At 40.4% G+C, this 25,677-nt stretch overlaps 1 protein-coding gene across 11 annotated transcripts in view; it reads left to right on the top strand.

Moving 5' to 3' along the window:
- Positions 1-25,677, top strand: part of CHL1 (cell adhesion molecule L1 like) — a 142,261-nt gene that overhangs the window by 45,081 nt on the left and 71,503 nt on the right. The window contains exon 1 of one of the 11 annotated variants that reach the window (XM_087743442.1): positions 2,710-2,857. The exons of the other annotated variants lie outside the window; for them this stretch is intronic. The gene's annotated coding sequence lies outside the window, so the exon portion shown is untranslated. Of the gene's footprint in view, positions 1-2,709; positions 2,858-25,677 lie in introns of those variants that run through there. 11 annotated transcript variants of the gene reach the window in all.

The raw sequence follows: 25,677 nt of genomic DNA on the forward strand, positions 1-25,677 counted from the left end.
TGTACACAGGGTCCCCCAACGCCCCTGAGGTGCTTCCGTCCTGTCCCCAGGGCTGCTGGGTGAGGACAGAGTCAGCCCCTGCTGATGGTGCATCACATGCACCTTCCCTGGGGGGAGCTGGAGGAGAGCTGGGGTTTACTGGGGGGGGTGGGGGTGGGGGGTGGATAGTTTGAGCATTTTTCAGTAAAACTCCGAAAACCCATCCTGGCATCCACTGAATAAATGATAACTTTGCCCTGATGTTCTAAGATGATAATAGAGACATTTTACTTTTTAAAACAGCATTTTGGGAAGCAGTGGCTTTAGCAAAGATTTCAGTACGTTAGTGTTGTCAGGGCACTGGCAGAAGCACTGAAATAGTGATACTGAGAAAGCACTTGCAAAACTTTCTGCTTGTTGCTTGCTTTGCAACTAAAAAAACCTGAGGCCAGCTCTTGATGCCACTCATTATTAAATGCTTTCTTTAACAAATGGGCTTGAATACAAACATAGCCATTCGCCTCCCTCTAAACCGCTAATGCTTTTGACATATTTTTTGAAGTTTCTATCGTGAGCTGTAGCCTTTGGACTCCCTGTGGTTTGCTGGCAATGTCCTTCTTGTAGTAAGTATTAAAAATGAGTGAGAAAAGGTTGCTTGGTATTAGGATTAATTTGAGCTTCAGTTTCTCTTCACTCCATTTTCTGTTCAAAGTCATTCTCACACTTGCAAATCAAGTGACCTGTCATTTAATGCTGTGTCTGATGGAAAAGTGCCACGCTGGATCCCACAGGAGTCAATAGCCGCAGTCCAGATGCTGGTGATGGGAGGATCATTGTGCCACGAGGCAGCAAATGAGTGTTGTGCCATCACTTGATGAGAAATATATCATAAAAAGGATGATGTTTCTGTGAAAATAGTAAGAAGTAGAGAATAATATTTCAGATGAAAGGTTAAAGGAATTGGATTTACTCGGAATTTTTTCTGTGTGTGTGTGAAAGGGTAAGACAGTGTTTTACTGCAGACTGGTAGATCTGCAAAGAATAAAGATTTTCAGTCATGAAAATCTCTAATTAATGCCATTGATTCATCTTCTTGATGTGAGTTGTGTCCTTTCCAGATCATATATGGATGTCATATATATTTATATTTTATATATATATGATAGAAAGAATAAATATTGTATTCTATATTACCAGGTAGTGAGGTCTGACATCCAAAACACAGATTAGCACCCTGCTCCTCATGGACTAACAAGGTGTTAATCCCTGCACCGTTACTGTGTGTACATATAGGAACGTTATTTTGGTATTAATCTCTTCAGACTTCCAGGACTAGTCATCATACCTCATTTCATTGACAACAAGTAATCATAACATAAGGATATAGCTTAATAAATCATTATGAATTGTTACTTTTTGTCTGTTTCTATGTAGGTGGTTGTTCAGTTCCCTGCTGAGTTGTCCAAATTAGTGATCCAGATGCATTAGATAATATAATTTACTTGTTTTAGGCCAAGACATGAGACCAAAGCTCTTTCATTCCTATTTCCAGTGATAAAGTTCTTGGTTTTAGACAAATTGTCAGCTTTCTCTGACTCAGTTCTTTTTTTTCTGAAAGTCTGCCACTTTCACCCATCTGCAACCCATCTCTGTTGCCTATTTGAAAAGAGAGCTAAAAATACTTAGAGGCATTATCTCAACAGTCAGTTGCAGAGAGACAGCAATTTGTTGACGTATCAAAGGCAGGTGCACACTGACATCCGCTAGAGAATTTAGAATAATAAAAAATAATTCACTGATTGAAAATTTAATTAAAAAGAAAAGGTGCCACATCTCATAAATTGGTAGAGGGTCTCCTGTTGAATCCTGAGATCTCCTTGAAAGGAACCTGGTTGTCTCTGTAATACAGATTTGCAGCCTGGATACATTTCGTGTAGAAAAATGCACATGTAGAAGGTCCTTTCATATTGGTCTAAGAAAAACTCTGTTAGAGGCCAGTGTAGCCCAGTACGTACTTGTTGGAAGTGATCGTACTTGAGTAGTTTTAGTTACTTACACGCTACACGGAGCCTCATGGTACTTTCAGTAGTTTAGCTGCATAAAATTTATTGATAGGCCAACTGTCCCAGTTTGAAGCTGATCTTAACAGAAACCCTCCTACAAAGAGAGTGCAGATGTAGGTGATAGGATGCTGGACCTGCAAAAAAGAAACAAGAAAAGGATTGGAAAAGTTTTGAGATTGCTATGACAGACAAAGACAGAAATGAGTTGAGTTTGGGAATACATTTTAAAAATATTTAAAATATAATCTTCTCAGCTGAAACATAAGATAGAATTTAAAATCTTTCTTGTTCAAGTTCAGCTGACTTCTTTTAAAAGAAGAGTTCATTGAATAAAGGGTGGAAGGACAAACCCAGATATTTTAAGATCAGGCTTTGCAAGTACCACATATAGGAAAATATAGTGCTAAATGCTTTTTCCTTGATAAATGTGGTTCTGCTGCCATATGATCCATATTTCCAGCTCTGGGATGTATCATCCTGAAAATTGCAAAACTAAGTATTAAGAAATATGCCTTGAAAACACGCCAGCTAAGTTCCTTAAAAGGATCTGAGAAAGGATGACTCACTGCTTAAATGGCCATTCATTGCATCTGCAGAGCACTTCAGGTTAAATTCTCTGAAATAGTCATGATTTCTTGTAGAAGCTCCTCTGTGTTGCAGAGCCAGTGCTGCAGCAGCAGCCCATTGCTGAGGTCCTGGTGAGGCAGGAGGAAGGGAGGTGGCATCAACCTGGAAGAGGGACAGGGGGCCAAGAGAGGCACCCGCAGCCATCCTGAGCAGTGAGGAGGAGGAGCACCGACGCTACCCCTAAGAAGGTTTGAAATTTCTGAGTTGATTAAAAGCTGATCTAAAGCAGGTTTTGGGTGTCAAATGGCTGATTAACCACTGGGGTCACCAGAAAGCAGCATAAAATACCACCTTCTTTTCCCAGTGTGTTTTTTATGGTGTGTGAGGCAGGGCTTGGGCATCACAGTGATATATCAGACCACTTTGAAATGTTTGCAACCTGTTGATGCATGGACTGCAGTCAGTATTTCATATCTATGCCTGTCTCTCCATCTTCCTTTCCTCTCTTTGCTATTTTGTGTCACAGAGCCTTGGTTACTGCACATCTTGGTACAAGATCAGGTTTTTTTTCTATTAAGTCAGTATTTCTGAATTGCTATCTTAGCCCAGATGTTTTGTGGGGTTTTTTTGTTTGTTTTGTTTTTCTTTCTTTTTCTTTTCTCTCTCTCAATAAAACCTGCTTTCTCAATCTCTCACTGCTGTTCCCCTGAAAGCAGCAGGCTCCTAGGGCACAGCTATGCCTGACATCTCTTCATATCTCAGCATGTCAATCGGGCAGAGTTGAAGTGACAAATGTTGAGCTAGTGCAAAGCTGAGACACCTGAGTTTACTCTCAAGTGACTGGTGCTTTTTGCTTGTTAAAATACATATAAAATAACCTTTACTGGAACAATTCCTTTTAACATTTCTGTCTTCTTGGTCATACAGGAATTTGATTTTTGCCAGTTGTTTTTCTTTACAAAGTATATGTCTGGTACGGAGTGCTTCAGTTTTGAAGAACCTAAATTCAGGTGCTCTGTAGGGACCTACCTTTACCTTTTAGAAAACACTAACTTCATCTGCTGAAAAGCAGATCCTTTTAAGCATTTGTCAGATTTTGAGAGTATCCTACTACAACCATTTACAACTTTGAACAGTCTCAGCGGGCATGGGCAGGTAAAGCCACCAGGAACGTGCAGGTGCTCACACCTAATGAGCTCCATGTTTAGCTGCTTTGGTACATGCCAGGTTTTGACTGACAGCCTTTTCTGCCTCCTTCTGAGTGGAACCAACTTCTTTCCGTCTTTTCAATAAATGGAGAGAGCTGCGCATCAAGACAGTGTCTTTTGTGGTTATTTCTCATAGCTTCTGATCCATATTTGAGGAACCTTTACTGAATTTTTCTATTTGGTTGGGTGCACTGATATATATTTGCTTCCTGTGTTCAATTATTCATTTTTCTTCTTTGAACCTTGAGAGAAAAATAAAACAGGAAGAATCCAGTTATATGTGCTTCTAGATTTTGAAGATTTATAACTGTGCTATAGTGTCTTGCAATTCCTTATGGAGGAGAGATCCAAACTCTGATGAAGTCAACGTGTATCTCTTGCTAACTTTCATGTTACCTTAGTGGTCATTCTATCTTTGGCTCTGTGTGGACACTAAGTAAAAGTAAATGTGGACTATCTTTTCAGACCGAGGTGCTTGTGAAGATACCATATGTAATGGGACTATTCTGGGTTGTCGTCATGAAAGCTCAGAATAAAGGAACTTAAATAAAATATACATATTTTATTCCTATTACTGGAAAAATCTCATGTTAAGAAGTTTATGTGGGACAGGTGAAGAGGAGAAGGGAGGAAGGATGAGGAGGGAAAGTAATCCATTGGTTAATGGGGATTGAAACTGGGGAGGGCAGAAAAAATGCAGAGAAATAAATGCACCTGAAAAGAAAAAAAGAACATTTATTTTCTTATAAGCATCAAAGTAGGAATTCAGGTTAACATACCATCATCTAAATCCCAACAAATTTGGATGAACTCTCTTCTTCTCTAGCATGTTCTGTGGCAGCCAGTACAAATAAATTTCTCACTTTATCTGATCTGAGGCAGAGGGACAAAATCCTTGAGTACATCCCAGCACATTTTTGGGTTGCAATAAAAGGATGTGCTGGGGAAAATGGACATGTATGTCAATGAATATTATACATGTTGCTGTGAGTGTCGATACGTATTACTCATGTATGAAACTTTGTGGAAAATAGTATAACTTTTCTTGATAGCCGCTGTTAGGTGTGATTGAATAGAAGAAATGCTGTGATCTATTTTATGAAGTTTGTATAATGGCCTTATTTGCCCTGAGTTTGGGAAAGAAGGGGAATATTCTATTTACCAATCAAGGAATCAATTTTAATTTTAGGTATTGATTCCTTTGTCTCTGTTAAAGTGTTTTGTATTCTTGTCAGTCTCCATCCTGAAATCCAGGTCTTTATGTGGAGCATCTCTGTGTATATTCCACAGGTGTGTGTTTTGCATTGGTAAACCAATATTTTCCTTTACAAAGTACAAGCAGAGCAATTTTGCCTCAGGTAAATTATTTCTCTGGGAAAACCCATTCAATAATGCTTCTGGGCTTGTATCTCAAGATGAAACAGGAATCTGTCTTGCTGGTAAGATGTGAGTGAATTTTCATGTCTATGTCAGCTGAAGGAAAATTAGCAGGAAAAAAATGTACTCTGTAAGGCAGGGGGAAAGCAACCAAACCCTCAGAATATATATTTTTTTTCTTAGCTCTTGACATTAATTTCTGTCTCCTGTGAACTGCACTATCCAGCTCTCATGGACCCATCTTAAGCCTTTCCCTATTTGCCTGGATAAACTTCTCGAACCTCTATTGGATTTCTTCCTCTATCTCCTTCTCTCAGCCTTTGTGAAAGACAGTGTTGTGGCGAGGCTGTTCTTCTTGCTCTGGGGTCTGACTTTGGCAGTGGCGAATGACGTCGGGTAATCTAGGGGTTTAGTGAGAGTTTTTGCCTGCCCTGGGGTTTCCCTGGAGCCATGCAGTACTCCCACATGTCCAGTACTTCTCATTTTGGGGACCAGCGCTGTTCTGCTTTGTTGGATGTATCCATTAACTAGTGAGAATGAGTACACATTGGTTGTCTTTAGAAGGAAAAGAGACATTTACAGTGGTGAATTTTCTTATTCTAAGGTAGATACTGTGTTTTTGAGGTCTGACTATTAAAGAAGACAGACATTTGAATTTCTTCTTTTCTCTTTTTTTTTTTTAAGTGTAAGGTCAAAGGTTTGACTAAGCTGTAAGGTACACACTTGAATTTTTAATTCGTTTACTTTTCTGTTTTGACAGCTGCATTTTTTGTTGCTATATGGTATTAGTGGGGTTTGGTCTTCCTCCTTACTCATAGCTGGAGGTTTGGTCTGCTGTAGCTTTCCAACCAGCATAGGCACCAGGATGGCACTTGCAGCAGTGTCGGTTTGAGGTGGCTATGCATCAGCAGCAGAGCGTATGACTGGCTTATAATTAGTTTGCATTTCTCTACACCTCCTCTTTCAGGTGAGGGAATTGCATAACTTAACGTGAGTAATACTAATTATTTTGGATCTGTCATTGCACAACTGATGATGAATAATGCAGATACTGCTCTGATGCTAAATGGAGTTATTGGGGATTTTTTGCCTTTTCCCTTCATCATCTGTCTTGAAGTATTGTGACATTGGATGACACAGATAAACCTGAATTCTGTAATTAAGTTTTATTTTAATGATCCTGGAAAATATTCAATTTTGCATGTTCTCGTAGTTTAAATGTGGCTTAATGAGTCTTCCAGCTTTCCTGTCTGCTTAATACACTGCTGACATTTCTCCATTTGGATAACAAGATTCAGTAGGATAAAACTATCTTCAAAATGCTCTACACTGGCATGTTTAGGTTTTCATATTAATGGAGATATTTTTGTGCCATTAGATCAATGATTTCTTTCCATTTATCAGGGGAAGGCCAGGTCAGCCCTATTGCTAAGCAAACACCACCAAAAAACAGGGGGGGAATTTCAGTGACTATGAATTTGATTTTTCTGAAAGAATTCACCTTACTTTCAATGAGCATTGGTGTGATTAGGACTTTTTGTACTGCTGCTTCCAGAAAGCAAGCTTTAAGCCTTCTTGTACAGGCTTTTGCATTTGGAAAAAGATCCTATTTGATGAAAACAATGACTGAAACCACAGGCTTCTCACCCCCTCACTGTAAACTGTGCACAGAGTCAATTGAATATGTAGCTATACAGGAAAAGGTACTGTTAGGTGGGATCTTCTCAATTCTTTCCACAGTATGCCAGCAGAGCTGCTGGCTGCCTTGCTAAAGAAAAGGCAGTTATATGCGTTGGGTCAGGTATTTGTGTATATTCAGCTTGGCTGTCTGAGATGATGGCCTGAGTTATGAGAGCTCTGTCCATAACATGTCCAAACTGGGATATTTTTGGAGTGAAGTTGATTCTCTTTAGGCACAGAAACTTATGAATTTAACAGTCCTTTTTTTTTTTTTCTCCCTCCCCCTCCCTCTTTTTTCCCCCCTGTGGCTGTTTAATATTAAAAATACTGAATCTTTTGGTAGTAAAGTCAGCAGGGATCCTCCTGCTGCAGAGGAGAGCTGGTTGTTAATTATCAGCAGTACAGGGTTCCCAAGCCCCTTGCCAGGGCACTGGCTTTGAAGTGGCGGAGACAGCCGGCGCGGTTGCTGTGCCGTTGCACCTCGCCACATACTCTCAGAGGGTTTTGGGCTCTCCATGGGTGTGCACAGGCCCTGTTGGTTTTCACAGGCTCTGCGAGTTTGTCCTAGTGGAAAAGATGCCCCAGATTTGCTCTGGCAGTATGGAAAGCTTAGCCTACTTTTCAGAGTTGATTCCTGTAAAAGGAGAACGCACTGATGGCCAACTCTTTCCCAGAAGCGAAGGGTTCAAAGGATGCTCCTGGACTCCAAAAAGGGGATTTTATTCAGTCTTAGACTTGGAAATAAATCTGAATATATTTTTGTTTTATCCAGCTCTATCAGGGTGCTTGGGAGTATGAATGACAGATTTCCAACCATAGTCGTCTTCCTCAATTGCAGTTGGGAAGGCTATGGAAAAGGACTAGGAAAAAAATTGTCTGATGATTCTTGCTATAGAAGAGTCCTTTAAAGTTTAGCAACTTAACTTTCCAAAGTCACGAGCCATTCAAGGGTGATGTGTGTTGCTGTACGAACCAAGTTGGTATTTCCAGAAAATAAGTGAATTCAAGACATATTTATTAGCTCTATGGCTTGAATTCAGAGATCTTCAAATGAGAAAGAAAGCATTTTCCCAGTAGAAACATTTATAACAGGAAGAAATAGTTTGAAAGATTGGCCTTTAATTTCTAGCCTTTTAATTTCTGGCCTTTAATTGCTCTAGCCAGAGCAATCACGTATAGACATATTGGATGTATTCTGTGTACAGAATGGTAGAAAAATCTGTTATGGAGCATCAGTTAACACTATCACATCATGAGTTTTAGGTATGTAATTACAATCATGCTGCATTTAGCAAGTGTGAATACTTACATTCTAGTGACTTGTTATCAAATTGGACATGGGGCTTAATTTAGATTAAATTCAGAAACTTTGTGTTTGAAAATTGCTCTGTACTTTATGCCTTGTAGGCATAAAGTGCAGAGGAAAAACATGAGAAGATAGAGAAGAAATAAACACCCCGTTTGTAGAGACAATGATACACTTATTTTTCTTTTTTAATTTACAATAAAGGTCCATGTATGATAATAGAAACAAATCAACTTGACATAAATCCATTGCAAATCAGAGTGCACTACACGTATCAAAAGGGAGCATTAAGCACACTAACCAGAGTCCTGTGGAAGTTGGTTTTTTGGAATTGATTATTGTGAGACTGAGACTAGTCACAATCTCTAGTAATAAGCATGAAATATTAATTAGGCTACTGGTATATTATGAAATAAATGTGTTTTAGCATTAAGAAATTAAATTGAACCAGATTTAGAAGAAACATTTCGGACTGTTTTGCGCAGTAGGCTAAAGCAAATATTGACTCACTAGTACGTTAATGCAAATAAATTATTAGGGTTTAGTGTCCAGTTTAGTCTGTAGAGAATCCAAAGCAGAAAGCTTTAACCCTTTCACTGGTCTTCCTCGACTCTTACTTTGGCTGTAGCTGTAGTCATGTCTGTCTTCTGCACTGAAGCACTAGTGTTCTCCAGGGATGTCTTTGGCCAAATTAGTCCATAATCTTTCATAATACACTCTCCAGAGAGTCTTATTACTAAATGCTCTTGATAAGTAATAGTATATGCAAAGTAGGTCTGCACTCGTAGGTCCTGTCATGTAATAAATGAATGTGAAGTATAGCAGGGAAGTGTGCTGTAGTAAAACCTGTATGAGCTGACCCAAGTTAGTAAAATTGTTATAATTTGAAATTCAGACATGTCCCCCAGGCTTGCTTGTCCACACAGCCCTGTATTTTCAGCAAGTCAGGATCATTCTGCAGTGGCAGGTTATTTTTGTTGCCTGGGTCCTGGTGGAATGAGAAGAAGAGCAAAAAGCACTGAAGGAATAAGAAATAGCGAGCATTTTTGCTCCCTTTGGCAGGGTGAACTCAGTGAAGCCTGTGGGGAGAGGTGAGGAGTTGTGTCGTGGAGGTGGGACGTTGGACTGAGCCAGGTATCGGCACTATCAATGTGACCTTATCACGTCTGTTAGATTGCGTGGGGAAGTAGCAGGAAGGAATCACTGGAGAACTTCTGGTTTTTGTTATTGTCACTGATTCCTCCAGAAAGGAAAATCCTGGATTTTCTCTCAGTTGTGTTTTATTGCATGTGGCTTGTAGCTCCTGCCAGTTGCCTCCAGACCAGAGTCATGACTGGAGTTCCTCTGCATGCCCTGACTCCCTCCAGTTCCCTGGTTTTTATAGCAGCAGTGAGTGTCAGAAACCCAAGTGGCAGTCACTTTCACTTATGTACTGGTTTTCTCGTGTCATTTCATCAGCACTGGAAAGCCCACTGAGTATGGAAGCTGCAGGCTCACAGTTCCGTGCAGGAGCAGATGGTGTTCCCTGCTCCACTCCTACAGTATTGAATTCCAATAAAATCACCTTGCTGATTATCCTGGATACTTACTGATATCACTTGGGTTTTGTGCACTTCAATTCATCACTATTATAGGATCACAGACATTGTCAATTCTTCTGTTAAACCTCCGTGTAACTTTTATTAACTGGTACAGGGCTGATTTAGGTATCTTCTTGTTTGTAATTAAAGGCCTGGATTTCCTGACAAATTTGGAACAAATGCAGCTCAAAATAAGGCTTAAATAGTACTTTCAGGCCGTGATTTTAATGTATAGTTATTAGAACAGACCTGTGTATCCCATGGGAAGTCCAGAGAGCATACTCATTGCACATAGGTCCCATCCTTAGAAAGTTATGGTGTGAACAGAGGAGGTGTCCAAAAGATGGAAGAAGAAGGTACATCATGGCTGGACACAAAAAGGTTCAGTAAGATCACATGTAAAGTCTGTTGAAGTTGGGATCTGAATTTCTGCCTCCAGTCCAAGACCATTTCCTTAATTAAAAGTACCACAATGATTTGGGAAAGCAAAGGACTGCAGTGAAAAGGTCATATTTGAGATTTGTAATCTACATCATACTTTTCTGAGCTCACGTTCTGCCTTCACAAACATTTCATCGAGTGCAGGAGAAGTGCTGGTTTGTGCATGAACTGGCAGAGTGGAGACGCAGACTGACGTGGACCTCAGCTGCCTGCTCCTGCCTGCCCTTACTAAGGAGAGCCTTTGTTTAGGTCCAGCAATTTTGCTAGTGCACCATATATACCATTAGGAATCACTAGCCCAATTTCTTGTTTCATTATGGATGACAAAATAAAACATTAATAGGTTTTTTAATATGAACTGGAAGTTAAATATTCATTATTTCTTATGACTTCAGTGTCATTAACCTTTTAATATGCTGTAACTCAAAAAAGTCCTCTCTCCGCTCTCTACTTGTACCATTTTAATTTATGAGTGTAAGGGTCATCTGAGCATTGCTTCTGGCCCATTTCATTCCTCAGCGGCTCCCAGCTGTACGACATGTCATCGTGTGTCCTGGTGGATGGCTACTCATATGCATCATGAATGTTATCTGACTTCTGATATGCACTTTGCTTTGGGCTAACCTTCTCCTAAAGCTGGACCAGTCCTCGCTAACTGCTTTTTCAGTATGTTTCAAATGTGTGATATATAGAAGAATGGCCATGTTAGATGGGAAAGAGAAACATTGGGCCATTCATGTGCACATAGTGTTCCAGAGGGGTTTGCTGTACAGTGGTGTGGTGGCCAGGGAGCTAAGGGGAATGCCGTGTTCATAATATAACAGTAGCAGAGGTGAGAGGGACCGGCTTTGCAATTTCTTTCTTAAAGCTATTTGTGTCCTCCCTTTCACCTTCACATCCCCTTTTTGCATTTGGATGGTTATCTTGTTCCTTCATCCTTCCAAGCCATCTTTCATGCAACTTTCTATCCTAAATTCTCCCCTTCGAATTTGATTTTGTTTTGATACGATGTCTCCATGTTTGTTTCTAAGTGACTGTGCTGAAAATATTGACTTCACATTGTCCTTTAATACCAAGTATTTTACATAAAAATTGCATTTGAATGCCGTATGCGTTTTTGTGGCATGTTTCCACAGAATAGGAGCAGAATCTGCATACGCATATATGAAGACTTCTTTGTGTTTTAGTCTTACTCAGAACCCATTCAAAACCAAACCCTGCTAGTTAACACCAAAATACCATAATCATTAGCTGTGTAAGTCATTTTATGTCCCTGTAAGTATGGTCTTAGTTCTGCTGATTAAGATAAGCAGCAATGTGAAAATCAGGATTGAAAACAGGGGGGTTTAAGATCAGGAAAAAGGTATAAAAGTTGATTTTATTTATTATAAATAACCAGTAATTATGAAAATGGGATAAGTGGGCCTGTAATTCAAGATTCTTGTCATACAAGTTGCATCCTGTGTATCTGGGGGCTGGATTTGCAGTTGCTAGAGCATGATAGCACATTTGCTATACCCCTAAAACTAGAGCTACCTGTGAGTTCTCAGTGCAGGTCCTGCTTACGGGTCTTGGTCTCTGCCTGGCATCAGCACGGTCCTCGATGCTGTGTGAGCCAGCTGCTGCCCTGCTATTACTGTCCTTAACAATATGAAATTCCTCATTGCCGGTTTGGGTTCATCTCTTTTGGATTGCTGAATGCAATGATCACATGATTCTGGGAAAATAACAGTTTCATTTCAATAATCTAAATGGAGTTAGTTGCAATGAAGCTATAATGACACATATACTGTGATGTTATGGTTTTATGCTATATTGCATCTGGGCATTTTCAAGTAATAAGTTCCTCACATCCAGGTTAAAGAGAATTCTTTATTAGATACATGATCTCCCCTGAAAGGAACTGCACATTTTGCTTTCTGTATGATTAAATATTTTGCTACCAAGAAAAGCAAACTGTTAAGTTTGTACAACGACAGATCTGCAATACAGCAGACACTTACCTGCTGAGGTGATTGCTGTTCTCTGATGGACTGGATTTTGTCTGTATGCAGTAGTATGCTGAGTAGTAAAATTAAGTTGTCACTAGTGGTACAACCTTAGAAGGAAAGATATTTTATTTTCATACAAACAGACTTAGAAGTCCAAATTTCTGATACAGAGGAGATACAAATGCTATTTTCTCACTACTGGGTGTTGTGTTTACTACCATGAGCAGGGCCACGCATGATTTCAGCATGATAGGAACGAGGTGGAATCACGATAGTCCTAGAGAGAAACTCCAGCACTTGATGAAAAAATAATACAATCAATTAATAGATAATCAAGTGTTAATAATTGAAATGAACTTGGGGATGAATGTTGTTAATATTTAAACATTATTCTGATAGATTAAAATTAATCACAGTATTACCTGTCTATCTGGATGCATTCTGGGGATAAATTCAAGCCTACCTCCTGATATAATGGATTTCTGTAACGCACTTCAACATTAGCTTATGTTTTGTGATTCAAAAGATGTTGAACGTATTTCCTATGTGTTATCCACATTTTTTACAAGCATTCAGGGAAAAGAACCTCAAAATCTGTAATGAAAGGGAATTGATTTAATTTTTTTTTTTTTTTTTTGCGGGGAATGAGGGGAGAATTCAGAGGGCGTTGCTTTGCTACTGTGCTGCTGTGCATCGGGAGCTGCTTCATGTGGCATGTAACCTGTCCCCGGCAGTGAGCGCAGGCGATGTTGGGGTGCGTGACCTGTGCCCCAGCTCTGTTGGTGCAATGTCAAGTGCCTCTGGTGCAATTTTGGTCCACGGCATCGGACAGGAGACTTTTGCAGTTGATATGCTGCTTGTGTCAGGGCTACCCAGATTCGCTGTGACGTTTGAAGTCTTAAATGAAAGAAAAGCAAGTCTATGTGAAGGTGCTCCTTCAGGTGTATGAACTGAATACTTTAAAGAGAGAGTGCTCATGCTGGATTTATAAAGTGATGTCTCTTGATTACTCCAGCTATTTCTCCAAAGGTTCTTCGGTGCATGTCCATTTTAAATTAGTTTTCTTGCAGTATTTCAGTCCTATAAATTGCTTCAACTAACACCGCAAAAAGCTGGATGATTACGATTTTGTCATGTATTTTATTTGTAAATCCTGAATGCAGTAATAGGATGTTTGCATTCCTTACTTGACTGTATTTTTTGCTAAGGGCAATGTCTGTTACGTTACAGGAGGAAACGTTCCTTCTTTCTTGATCTTTCCCTTTCCAGCCCTCTGCCCTTTTCATATCTTAGCTACAGCTGCAGATATTTTTATTTTGTTTTGTTTTATTTTATTTTATTTTATTTTATTTTATTTTATTTTATTTTATTTTATTTTATTTTATTTTATTTTATTTTATTTTATTTTAAGATGCAAGTGAATTCTCCGAAATCATCTGTGGCATTACAGAACAAAATGGTTATTGCCCATCTGAAATGGCAAGAGTGAGAGGTGAGGGAGCTTGAAGAAAGAGCTAAAGAGCTTTGGTTGTACTAAACCGGGTGTAATGTTAGCCTAGGTGGACTGAAGTGGTCTGGGTAGGAAGTGGCAGATTGAGTTGGTTCCATGCAATAACATATGAACCACTTTGGAAAATTTAGTAGGTACTAAGTCACCAAAGGAAGCAGGGCACAAACTACACAAGATTTTCTTGGAGTAAAGAAGTCTGGACTCTTACACATGCATTAATTTTCCAGGTAATTTTAACCTCATAGATTTGTAGCAATTAATATATTTCAGTCTTGAAAGTCTAGAAGTAGTTCACCTTTCAACTCTAAATGCAATAATTTATTGACAGCATTTTAGATTCCAATTAGTGCTTTATTCAGTGACTCCAGAAGAAAGGCCAGGATAAAAATTTGTACACATGAGAGGATCCAGAGGTTCCTCACAGTTCCTCACAGGTTTTTGCTTTCATTCAAACTCTTCTGCTTCCTTCAACCAGATTTTTTATGTTTTATGTCATCTGGGCTTTTGCTGTAGTTTGCTCCTGTAATGGGTATGTTGTTTCCTACAACTCATATCACAACTATATATTGTTTGCAAAACACACAGTTACTCTCTCTTCAAATGCTCTGACCTCTAAAACTCCATCATCTGGAGTTAAGGTCATCTTCACGTCAAGTCAGTGTTAGAAGAAAGTCAAGTCTTGGGAGGAGTAAACCCTATGACCAGCAGATTGATCATGATGCAGTAGTGTAAGTGACTGTCGTTCAAGCTGATTTATTCCGAAACTACAGGCTTACAGATATGTGAACATCAGACAAAGATAAGTGCTTTTTCATATCTTTAATTTGTCATGGGATTACATGCTGGAAATACTAGTTGAATAGTATAGAATAAGATACCGAGATTTGGATATATAATATAAAGAGTAAGATTTAAATGGTAATCAGATTAATAGAATCTTTTAATTACTTGTATCATGTACTTAATCATCTACATTAGATTTTGAAGCATCTCTAAACCAAGAAGCAGGTCCTCCTAGAAGATCTTGTTGAGATAATTAAAACAGGAGGCAGATTTATCACAGTCAACATTACAAAAAGGAGAGAAACAAAGAACGTTTCCTTTGAGGTTGAGGTGCTTATCTCTCCTGCTTTTAAGATGCTTGGATGGAGAGCAGTTTCAGGGCCCCAAAGGCTGTTTTTGTGCAAGCTGCAAAATTAAAATGTGGAAGGCTTTTTTTATCAGTGGATTTTGAACAGGAGTTGCTCAGATTTGTATTCCAGCGCTTGCTGGATCTGGCTGGGGAGGTGCGGTGGGAGCCACAGCCAGCCTGTGGCTCTGCCAGCGCACACAGGGTGGGAAAACATTTAAGTGATTTTTCTTCTTCAGAGCTCACTGTTACATATAGAGGGTTTCTGTATGTCAAATCAATACAGAATTACTTTGAGGAAAGTTCCCTGTTCCTTTGTGTGTGTCTTCCTCCTCCTCCCTGCCCTCCCCCCACCCCCCCCAATGGGTTGTGGTTTTCACTGAAATGCACTTGATTCTTTCTAGTTTTACCAAAATCCCTGACATCCCATGGATCTGTTGAGATGAGATGAGTGGAATATTGTCTTACCAGGACAAGCAGTTTAAAAGGTCTGTGCTTGTGCTGCAGAGGGCATTGCTAATCACAGAAAGGCCTGGAAGAGGCAAGAAAGTAAACTCAGACAAAGTGAAAACTCTTCTGCACATCACTTTTGTAGGAAATCTTCCTTTAGAGAGGGATGCTGAAGGAAAAGGTGCGATTTCTGCGAGAGCTGTATTCCCGTTTGAGCATGCTATGACCTGTGAATCAAGAGAGGTGCTTAGGGCAGCTCTTCTAGCTTAAATATACTGACTGTCTTTGATTTAGGTGTTGTCACCTTACCTTAAAAGAGTTGCTGATTGTGAGAGGGTGGAGACTAGGCAGCAATGAACAGCAGTGCTCTTGCCTCACTGCTTTTGACAACTGAAAACAAATCTTTCTGGTGAGGACAAGTGAAAGCAAAGGAGTTTGTTGCTGTCCACCTTGATCTCTTTTTCACGTTGATGCATATATACCAACATACACTCATGCATATGTACTTATGTGTGCATGTTTGATGCAGTGGAGAGCTCCAGGAGCCTGCACACATGCTAGGAAGAATACAGAACAACTTGAGATATTATGCCTACCTGAAACCCTTGTACCCTTACTGAGCTGTGTATTTGCTCACAAAAATATCTGCTCTGTCTCTTGGCTTTCCATCTGCCTAATGGGGAAGAGCACTGGGCTCTCTCTTAGCATTGCTTTTGAAGACAATTATATGAACAGGTGGTTGGAATAGTTTGGAAATGAAGTGTGTGGCCGAGTGGGGAAGGGATCTGAATCTCTGGAAATAATTATTTATAAAATGGCTTCCAGTTTTGTGGCATGTGTTCTGCATTTTCTCTCCTGACCTGTTTTAATATTTATTTTTTTTTTAGTGGGGGGTGTGTGTGGGAATGAAGGTAAGCATTTAATAGACAATAAACTGTGTAATGACTATGATTAACATTCACACAAGGTAACTCAGGGATGGGAAAAAGACAGCTCGGCAAGTCTAATAAATGCTTTCATAAGTGGATCTGCTTCCTCAGTGCTTGGGGAGAATACACAAACCAAAAAAAGAAAACCAAAACCCACTCTGGGATTTTCAAATTACCCCTAGAGATTGGGCACACAGATTGCTTATGGTATTAAGTTGAAGAGAGTATCCAAATCCCTTGAAATATGGGTTTCAATCATGTCAAATGCCTGAAGGACTTGGTGTCCTGAAGGGGACCGTTTCTGCAGAGAGTTGGGAGTTTGTGCTCCTGCTCTGGGCTTCAGCGGCTCAGAGGTTTCAGGCTGTTGAGTCCCAAGGTTTTAAATAAGCTGTGCTGAGTAAAAGCCCTAAAACTGTGAGTGAAATATGAATTAGGGAATGTTTCCTGCACTCTGCAGAAGGTAAAGCTGTACCAGTGAACTGGATTGGATCTGATATCTAGACAGCTTTTACCAGAACTGGTATGGACATGGGCTTATACAGAAGTCACCTCTGATCTGTCTGTTCTGTGTACATCATCTGTCAAAGCTGCTCTGTCTGCTGGGCATCGGTGCCCTTTTGGTTTGGACAGATTTATGATAAACACCATATTTGCAGCATGACCAATTTAATATGAAACAATGAAGGAAGCAGGTGCGCGCTATTTCTTATTTTTTTTTTAAGTTTTATTTTGACGTAAAAATAATTTCACTTTTACTCTTTCATTTTTCTTTTCTCTCTCCTCCCCAAGAACAGGTTCCTATTTGCTTTCTTTTTCCTTTTGCTTGTTGTTACTGTAATGGGCTGTCTCGGCTCTACAGCCATCAGAAATCTTAGTTTGATGAGGCTGCTATGAAACATTTAAAGGTTTAAATTATAAACTCAGAGTGAGAAAATCAGTGATGCATGATTAGTTGAAAGTTTTAAATATAATAGTCATGTTTTTCGTATTCGCATACAGAAATGGCTTATGTCAACTGTAATGTGACTTTTAATACATATTAATAGACTCTGTTACAATAGAGATGGTTTGTACACCTTTTGGCAGATGGTTGTGGTATTAGAGTCTGCACAGTATAAATTAGTCATTTAGTAAAAGAAAACAATACACGAGCAGTAAGGTCAGTTCTGTTCAGAGATGCAGTTCCAGTGCATCGCTCCTGCAACTAAAAGGATTAGAAGCAGGATCAAATTTGCCAGCAAAATTAAATAAATTGGTAGATAAATTCCTATGTCAGAAAGGAGCTCACTGTTATTACAGCTTGTCCACGTCCTTGGCTGTGTCTCTATCTTTTTACTTCTGTCTTTTTAGAGGTCAGATGGTGCAAAGCCAAGGTTGTGGCTCAGCTCACCCCTGGAAGGGTTGGAATGGAGTAATATGTCCCACCCGGAGCCCCACGGCTGTGTGGTTCAGGTGGCTCAGGCTGCCTCACTTGGACATGTGTAAGGCAGTAAATAGTCTGCCTTAAAACTGATGTAAAATATGAAAGAAGTTGATGCCTGAGCATTGTCTTTTTTTTTTTTTTTATGTTCAGAAAGCAGAATTAGCTGGTGATGAATCTGCAAGTTCTTTAAGTGTGTTACAGTTTTCAGGTAGTGGCCTGACAAATGATACAGATTTTGTAGGAAATCACTTTAGCAAACACTAAAGGGGACTTCACCTCTGAGCCGAAATGCGGCAGCTGCTTTGGCAATTTATTGCCGTGCTCAAATACCTAATCAAGTCGATTGTTTGTAATCGCTTTGACTAGTAACCTTGGCGTCACTGAAGTAGTCTATAAAGAGGTATTTTTAAAAATCGGCATTTTCTTTATTGGAAATCTTTTGAACCATTGTCGTTCTTTAAGTTTTCAACAGGAGAGGCAGTAGCTTTTGGCTTATGCTTTATCAAAATGATTGTCAGGGCGCTTAATGAGCATTGTGCCAGACCAACCGCTTTAGTAGCATATGTCTCCAGCAAGAACCTTGCTCCCACTGGCTGGGCACGCCGCTCCTCTCAGCAGGCAGGCTGCATCTCCCTGCTTAGCTTATCCATGTAGCATTTAAATGTTTCAAGACACCCATTTTGAATTAGGACTTGTCATCACCTTTGTATCGAGCTAGTCCCTTTGAATGGTTGCTTTGTAGTGAAGGAAAAGTGGAAATGATTTCTAGCTCAGATCACAAGGTGCGAGAAAACTGCCTCTTTTTACTAGTTGGGATTGTGTTTTCTCTTTAAAAGAAAGTGCAAGAAAATTGCGCTTAAATTCTTTGAAAAGAAACATTACAAGATTAGGTGGTAACTAATATTAGTGCACAATAACTGCTTGACAGGTTTGCACCACGCACTGACATGTCATGTCAGAGTTGCTGTAGACGAAGCCGAGTTCTTTGCTGGAGATGTAGCAATTGCAGATCAAGTGATATATAATTTACTGAACTGCTTGTTAATTCAATGATGTTATGAAATCTCCTGGGCATATAATTACTACAAATGTTTACTTGACTTTACCACATAGCTTGACTTTATACTGTAGAAGTTTGTACTCAGCTTGACATTACGCAGTGGAAGTTTGTACCTCAATAAAATTATGGCCTAGCTATAAAATGCAACTATTAGGCAGCAAAATATTAAAGAAGTACGGATGAGACTAAAGGCATTTTAAAAACGCTTTCTACGGCTTGGAATTACAAACATTCATCCCATCTCCTGCTGATTACACACTTTGTAATAGCTATTGTTTCCACGGCTGGGGTTTAATTTTCCGCAGCACATTGCCAGCGCTGTGCTCCGTGCCGGCGATCTCAATAGCAGTCCTCCCAGCAAGGCTTGAGGGCTGCAGGGAGGACAGCGGGGAGGCAGTGTGATTGACAGATATTTTAAGCCTTTTTGTGGTTCAGGCTTAGTGAAACATTTACAGGCAGACCTGTTTGAGTGGGTAATACGTGGGCTGGCGGCCACGCGGGGATTCTGGTACCCGCGGAAGGCTCCATCGCCTGTGGGGAAACTGGGATGACTTTGGGATCGGGTCAGTGCTGCTCCTCCCTGCAGGTTGCATTTCAGCCCCTGATGTCTGTGAAGCCTAGAGCAAAGGTAGTGCCGGCTTTCTGATGAAACTTAAAGCCGCCCTCCTGACTATTCATTACTAAATTACTGCTGAGAGGCTTTCCAATTATGCTGGTGATCCTCAGAGTAAAGGCATGGGTTTGAGCTGAGTATTTCAGGGTGTATGCTTCACCTTCAGCTATTTTACAGACTGCTGACCTGTCACATTAAGCAGGCGTTGAGTTGGGCTCAGTCTGCGTTACACTGGGACATGTTCTGCAATGCCGGTCCTGTCTATACAGCAGTCCATGAGGTCCAAAACCAGATGAGCCGCACTGTGTGCCAGTCTGGATGTTTTCTGGAGTCCCAGGTTGTCCCTTCTGAGAGGGAGAAGCGGTGCTAGAGATAACAGCCAGCTCCTGGGATGGTTCCTCCTGGCCTGCAGCTTGATGGTAGCAGCCCCGGAGCTGATTTTGCAACTAGTGAGAGCCACTCCCAAACGCTTGGGATGCCCAAACTCGTCCTGGATTAGAGAGGCTTAAAGTATTTGTTGAAAACACTGATTTCTTTGAGTGTGAAAGTGGTATTTCTCATGCCCAACAAGTTCGCGTGAGCCCATTTAAACATTAGACAAGTTGAGAATGAAAACGACTTTCATTCTAATAAAGCAAAACTTGCTAAATTAGAAACACTGTTACAAAAGAAAAGCAGACAAAATTAGGAAACAGAAACTCAACATCTACCTGGGGCAGGTTAGTAGCTGCCAAAGGCATTACCTCCAAATGAGGAAACTTGTTTGTCTTTACTTTGGTGCTTCCAGCCTGATAGCGCTCAGATTTTGGTGAAGACTACTAAAGGTGGGAGTCTACCTGGAGATTTTGCTCTTCTTTATTTTTTTTTAATTTTCTGGCTACTTCTTAATGTAAAAGGCATTTTACAATAGCTCTCAGTCTCTCCCTGATTTCTCTACTGATTTGAAGGACCTGCTTGTGTTCTCAGTTTGCATTTACCTGCCTGGTGCCCAGGAGAGTGCTGATGAACTTGGATTTACTGGCGAGTGGATCTGAGGAAAGCAGAGGGACTTGGGATGCTACCCTTTTCTGTTCCTCTCAGGAAACACACTGAATTGCAGTTATTTGGTAACATTTTATAAGCCATATTAATAAATCCACCCAAGAAAGGTTTTCCTGAGATAGGTAGCAGAGAGTGGCCACAACCCCAGCCCTGCTTTGCTTTACTAGTTGCTTCTGATAGCTGGAGAGACAGGGAAGAGATCTGGTGCATGAGTGGAATTTGACAGGTTTTCCATAGAAACAGATGATCAGATTTTTTTTTTTTTTGCCAGTGAAGCTGATGTCAGTCAGAAGCATCTATCCTGACCTCAAAGGATACAGTCTGGTTGTACAATAGAGTAAGTGAGGGCTGAGTCCTCTTGTGCCAGTGTACTGATGCAACTGAATAGCTTGTACAATCTTGTCTGTCTTAATATTTCTTATTTATATATAGATAAATAAAAATTGCTTGGTGCTATTAGTCTTGCTTTTTGAAATAAATTCCCACTGTGTCTCTCAGCTTGGAGAGTTAAGGCAGGTTTGAAATACTCTGTCGAATGAAGAATTCACTGCTGTGCTCTGCCTCGGTGAGCTGTGTTTCTCTCTGATCCCCGCAGACTGCCGTCGCCATCATGGGATCTCCAGTTCCCTGCTCCGTGCTTTGAGACCCAGTCTCTTTTTCATTTCTTCCCCAGTGAGTTACTGCTTCAGCCTCCCAATTCTCCGAAGCCCCTGCCCTGCCTGTCTCTGCACAGCACTGATCCCTCCCTCATCTGCATTCCCTGCTGCTTTGATCCTTTCCCAGGATCTGTTCACTCGCTCATCTACATCTAACGGCAGCTGCTTCAAGGCTCCACGTAGCTGTACAAGGCTTGTTGGTGTCTGGTCTAATTTCCTCATGTACTCCTCTTTCTGCCTCTTTTTTTCCTGAAACCTTTCTCTCTCCATCTGCTTTTCACACTCCAAGTCCTGTGCTCCTCTTTGCAGCTCCACAGCACTTTGCCTATTCAGCTTCATCCCTTGCTGCTTTCTCATTTCTGCATGGAGGGGTACCACGAGCATCAGTGCCCACTGTTAAAACATTTTGGCTCAAAAAGCATTTAATTTATTTTTTTTTCCTTTACCTTTTCTGCATCCGGTGCCAAACTGGGTCTAATGGATACGTTTTTTTTTCACAGTAAGTTGGCTCTGTTGTTTCCAGTATAGAAATAGGTGAGAATCTCCAAGTCATGCTTAGACCAGGTAAAGATGAGTGAAGACACACGTCTGCTTTGTGAGATGTCAGTAGGAAAGCAGATTTTTCCCTGAGCAAGTCAAGCTTTATTGGTATTTGGCCAACCCAGTTGCCTTTAATGCTATTCCCAGGGTTACCTACTGGGAGGAACACAGTGAACAGTTCTGTTAACACATATGGTAGAGTAAACCCAGTGCCTCACTGATCCTGGCTAGGCACTACCATAAAGCATCACGGAGGCATTGCTGTACCTGGCTGTGCACAGGAAACTGCTCTGCTGACTAGGAAGAAATTGTAAGAGAAAGAAATTTCTAAGAAACCTGCTTGAAAACCATATTTCTCAGGAATTCTCTTATTCATCTTCATTTCCATTCTCTATGCTAACCTACTTAGTATGTGTTGTGATATCATTTGCCTGATCTACTTTCAGTTATTGGTGGGAGAGAAGGAAAAAGAAAAAAATCACTTTGTGAAGTGCTCTGCCAATTTACCGTGCCATAAAAGAGATATGCCATAGTTATTACTAAAGTCTAATTATGTAAATGACATAATAATGATTATTAAATCTCAGCAAGTTTTATTTCTTTTCCTTATTGTTGATGATTGTCCTTGATAGCAAATGTCACGGTGCATATCATAAAATTAATTTTTGTGGAGACTTCGCGTCATTATGGGGGCTTGGAGTGCAGGAGGCCTTGCAGGCAAAGGTGGAGGCTGCTCAGCAGACCTGTTATCTTTGCAAGAACAAATGTTGTCCACAAGGAGAACAGGGAGGGGAGAAAAAACTCACACAGCAGCAAATATTTTAATTAAAAGAGCTGGTTGGGCTGACTAGTCATGGCAGCAGCTGCTTAAACAGAGATCTGTCTTTTAAATAACTTCAGCTAAATAAAGGGAGAAAAAGGAGAGTGGAGGCAAAAGCTCAAAGGGCACGTGCTGTAATTGCAGAAGTGCAGAATTTTTATATTGCAGTGTCTTTAGTAGCCACTAGCTCCTTCTCTGCCTGTTTGGAAAACCAGGACGCTTCAAGCTCTGGGAGTTTTACATGGTTGCCAAAAAGTAGAGAGGGGAGCGTCGAAGAAGTCAATATGTCACCTGCTAGCTCCTGTTACACGTGTTTTAGATGCACGAGGTCTAATGAGGAAGGCTCCCATTGGCTTTTCTGCCATGTAGAATAAAACAGAATTTGGTAGGTACAGGATTAGTTCTTTTCTAGTATTCAGTGGCTAAATTATAGATAGGTGTGTGGCTCCCCACTGCAGCAGGTTTGGCCTTGCGCTCTTGTGCCAGGGAGCTGCCCCAGCTGTGGGCAGTTTTCTGCATTTAATAGCAGGCTCTCTGTGAGTTCCCTTTATGCCTTCTTGATCACTGTGACCTGGACCTCCGAAAAATTCATGCTATTCATTTAGCACGAAAAAATATTTATAATAATACAGCCACATTTTTCAGATAATACCTAAGAGCATCCATCAATCTTCCAGCTGAGCTATATAATAAATGATGGTTGTTTGCCCCAAGGGGATGAACCTAATGGACACACCAATTGGGTTGGACAAGCAAGAAGAGCGTGGGGTGTACGTGCATTTATATGTGTTGGGGAGAGCTGTTTGGAAGGCTCAGATCTGTAAGGAGTGAAGCCATGCAGCTAGTCTTTCCCATGCTCTGGGGACCTTTGTAGCCTCACAGCTGGCTGCGGGGAAGCATGAAGAAACAGAAGATAAGTCAGAGACATTTGAGAGTAAAGAGTATGAAAGGTATTGTGCAGCTCTTGTCTTTCTAATAACTGACTCTTCTCTGTGGTTTTCTTAGCCATTTTCTGGTTAGTCTTTCTAAGGTGCATGATCAGTTATGTGAGATGACATTTAGAGGGCAATAAAGTGGATCTATCCACATGATGCAATACGAATGGGATAAAAACCAATATGACCAAGAGTATTTATGATTTCTCCTTTTCAGTTTTCTTGTGTGTGACATGGAGAGCGCTTTTTCCCAACGTGCATGTAATTGATTAGTACGATACATCTGCAGACAGGCTGGCGAGCAAAAGTCACACTTGTTCTGAAGAACATCGTGTTGTGGGCAGAATGGGTAATGAAGACCACGGTTCTGCGTGTTTGACATTTAACATTAAGATTCTCTTTACAGTTTTATGTAACTTTAACAGATTTTAATCGTTCAAGCAGAATTTTCCACTCCGGATATTTTTTGTACCTCGAATTTAATGTTATTTACTTTAATTTCCAGCAAGGTGGAGTTCACATTTTTCCAAAAATAAGATAGGGGAAGATATCACGTGTTTGTGCTTGGTGTTTGTACAGTCACATCACGGGGAACTGGCAGCAGCTCCAGCTCTTGGAAGAAGGACTTAATATTTGGTGGTGTAGTTTAGGTGGTTGTGTTTTACTGTTCCCATGGAAAGCAAAACAACAAAAGTAAAGAGAAAGGAAAAGTAATGATGTAGCTACACTTGTGTAGTTAGTGGGCACTACCTCTGGGTTGTTTCTAAACCATACTTCTGTTTGGTCTCGGGAGATACTTTACCAAACTCCCACCAGCTAGCTGAGGGAATGGACTTAGTTTTGCCCGATTTCCTTCAATACTCTTTTCTCCTGGTACTTAGTAAATAGGTGAGTTATGTATTTCAAGGCTTTTAGACTGTCTGGATAGTGTGTGTGCTGTGTGTTTTGCTTCCTTGTTCTCTGCTCAGGCAGTTAGCTGGAGTCAATGTATCTCTAAAGATCAACTGTTCCTTAAAATATAGCATGTGTGTATGTGATCTGTCTAATCAAACATCTTCTGTGTGATCACCTGAAAATAAGGCAGTCGCTGACAACTGGTTTTCTGCATCTTACCAGTAGTGAAAGGCATGATGAACGTGGATCCAAGGGAGAGAGAAACAGAATTTATGAAGTCTTTTCCCTTTCTTTCACAGCTACAGTAGATATATTCAACATATTGTCAGCTAACTGTCTTCAGTTTAGTTGATTGATGTTTTGATTCAGTGTTCTGAAAAAAGGCTTTACTGGAGAGAAGCAACTGTTGCAGCTAAAAAAATCATTGGAATCTGGAGCGTTCTGAACAATGCTTTTCTCTTACAATGATAAAACTACATGAGCGAGTGCAGAAAACTGCTGCCTATGCTCAGAAATAATCTTCACCTTATCAACAACTCAGTTCCCCTGAAAACGTTGGTAGAAAACATTTCCATTAACAGAAGCTATTGAAACAAAATGATGACCAGGTAAATTGTAGCATTATGCTACTTAGAAGAATGTCTCAGGCACTTCCATTAAGATTATAAACTCTTTCCTCCCTGGAGATCCCAGACAAAAACTTGCCCCATCCATTTCTCACATGCCTCCTCTGGGATCGTAACAGCTCCTAAAGAATATAGGTGAAACAAGAGCATCTCACATATGTGACCTGGGCTTTTGCACGTCTTTTTTTCTTTAAGCTTATTGGGCTTTTTTTAGCTGTAAAGTTTTTCATGGAAAAAGGAAATTACTGTAGACTCCAGCATCTAACATAAACACAAGGAACGTAGGAAATGCAGAATCAGGATGAAATATCCATTCCTTTCATATGCTATCATGTTTGCTCTAGTGCTTAGACTTCCTAATGCATAAACTGGGCCAAATCCTGCCCTTATTGCCCTAAGTAAATTCCTCTGGTAATTCTTCCTTGATAGACCACAGATCCCACTGGTAAGTGTGGATGCTCCTGTAGAAGCAAACCAAGATACCCAAACCGAGAGGAGGTGCTCCCTGTCCAGTCACAGCATGCCAGGATTTCAGAGTTTGTCCTGCAGTGACGTGTATGGTGTTTAACTTGTATCCTTAAATGCTTTCATTCAGTGTCTGTGGTTAAATTACTGCATTTCACTTTTTTTTTTAAGTAATCCCTTGTACCTCTGGTAACATGGAAAATGTTGGAAGCTTAATGGCCTTGACTTATCAGGAAAAGCAAGCATTGTGAGATCCTTCACGAAGCTGGAAGAGCTAATCTGTTTTATTTCACAGGAGGAAAAATCAGGGGAAGGCAGAAAGTATATGAGATTGCTTGCTCTGAAACTCTCCGTTGTCATGAGTCGCTGACTGCAATTTAAATTAGAAACACAT

The sequence above is a fragment of the Nipponia nippon genome, unplaced genomic scaffold (assembly GCF_047370975.1).
Source record: "Nipponia nippon isolate SJK-2023a ecotype South Korea unplaced genomic scaffold, ASM4737097v1 scaffold_9, whole genome shotgun sequence".
Classification (NCBI taxonomy): Eukaryota; Metazoa; Chordata; class Aves; order Pelecaniformes; family Threskiornithidae; genus Nipponia; species Nipponia nippon.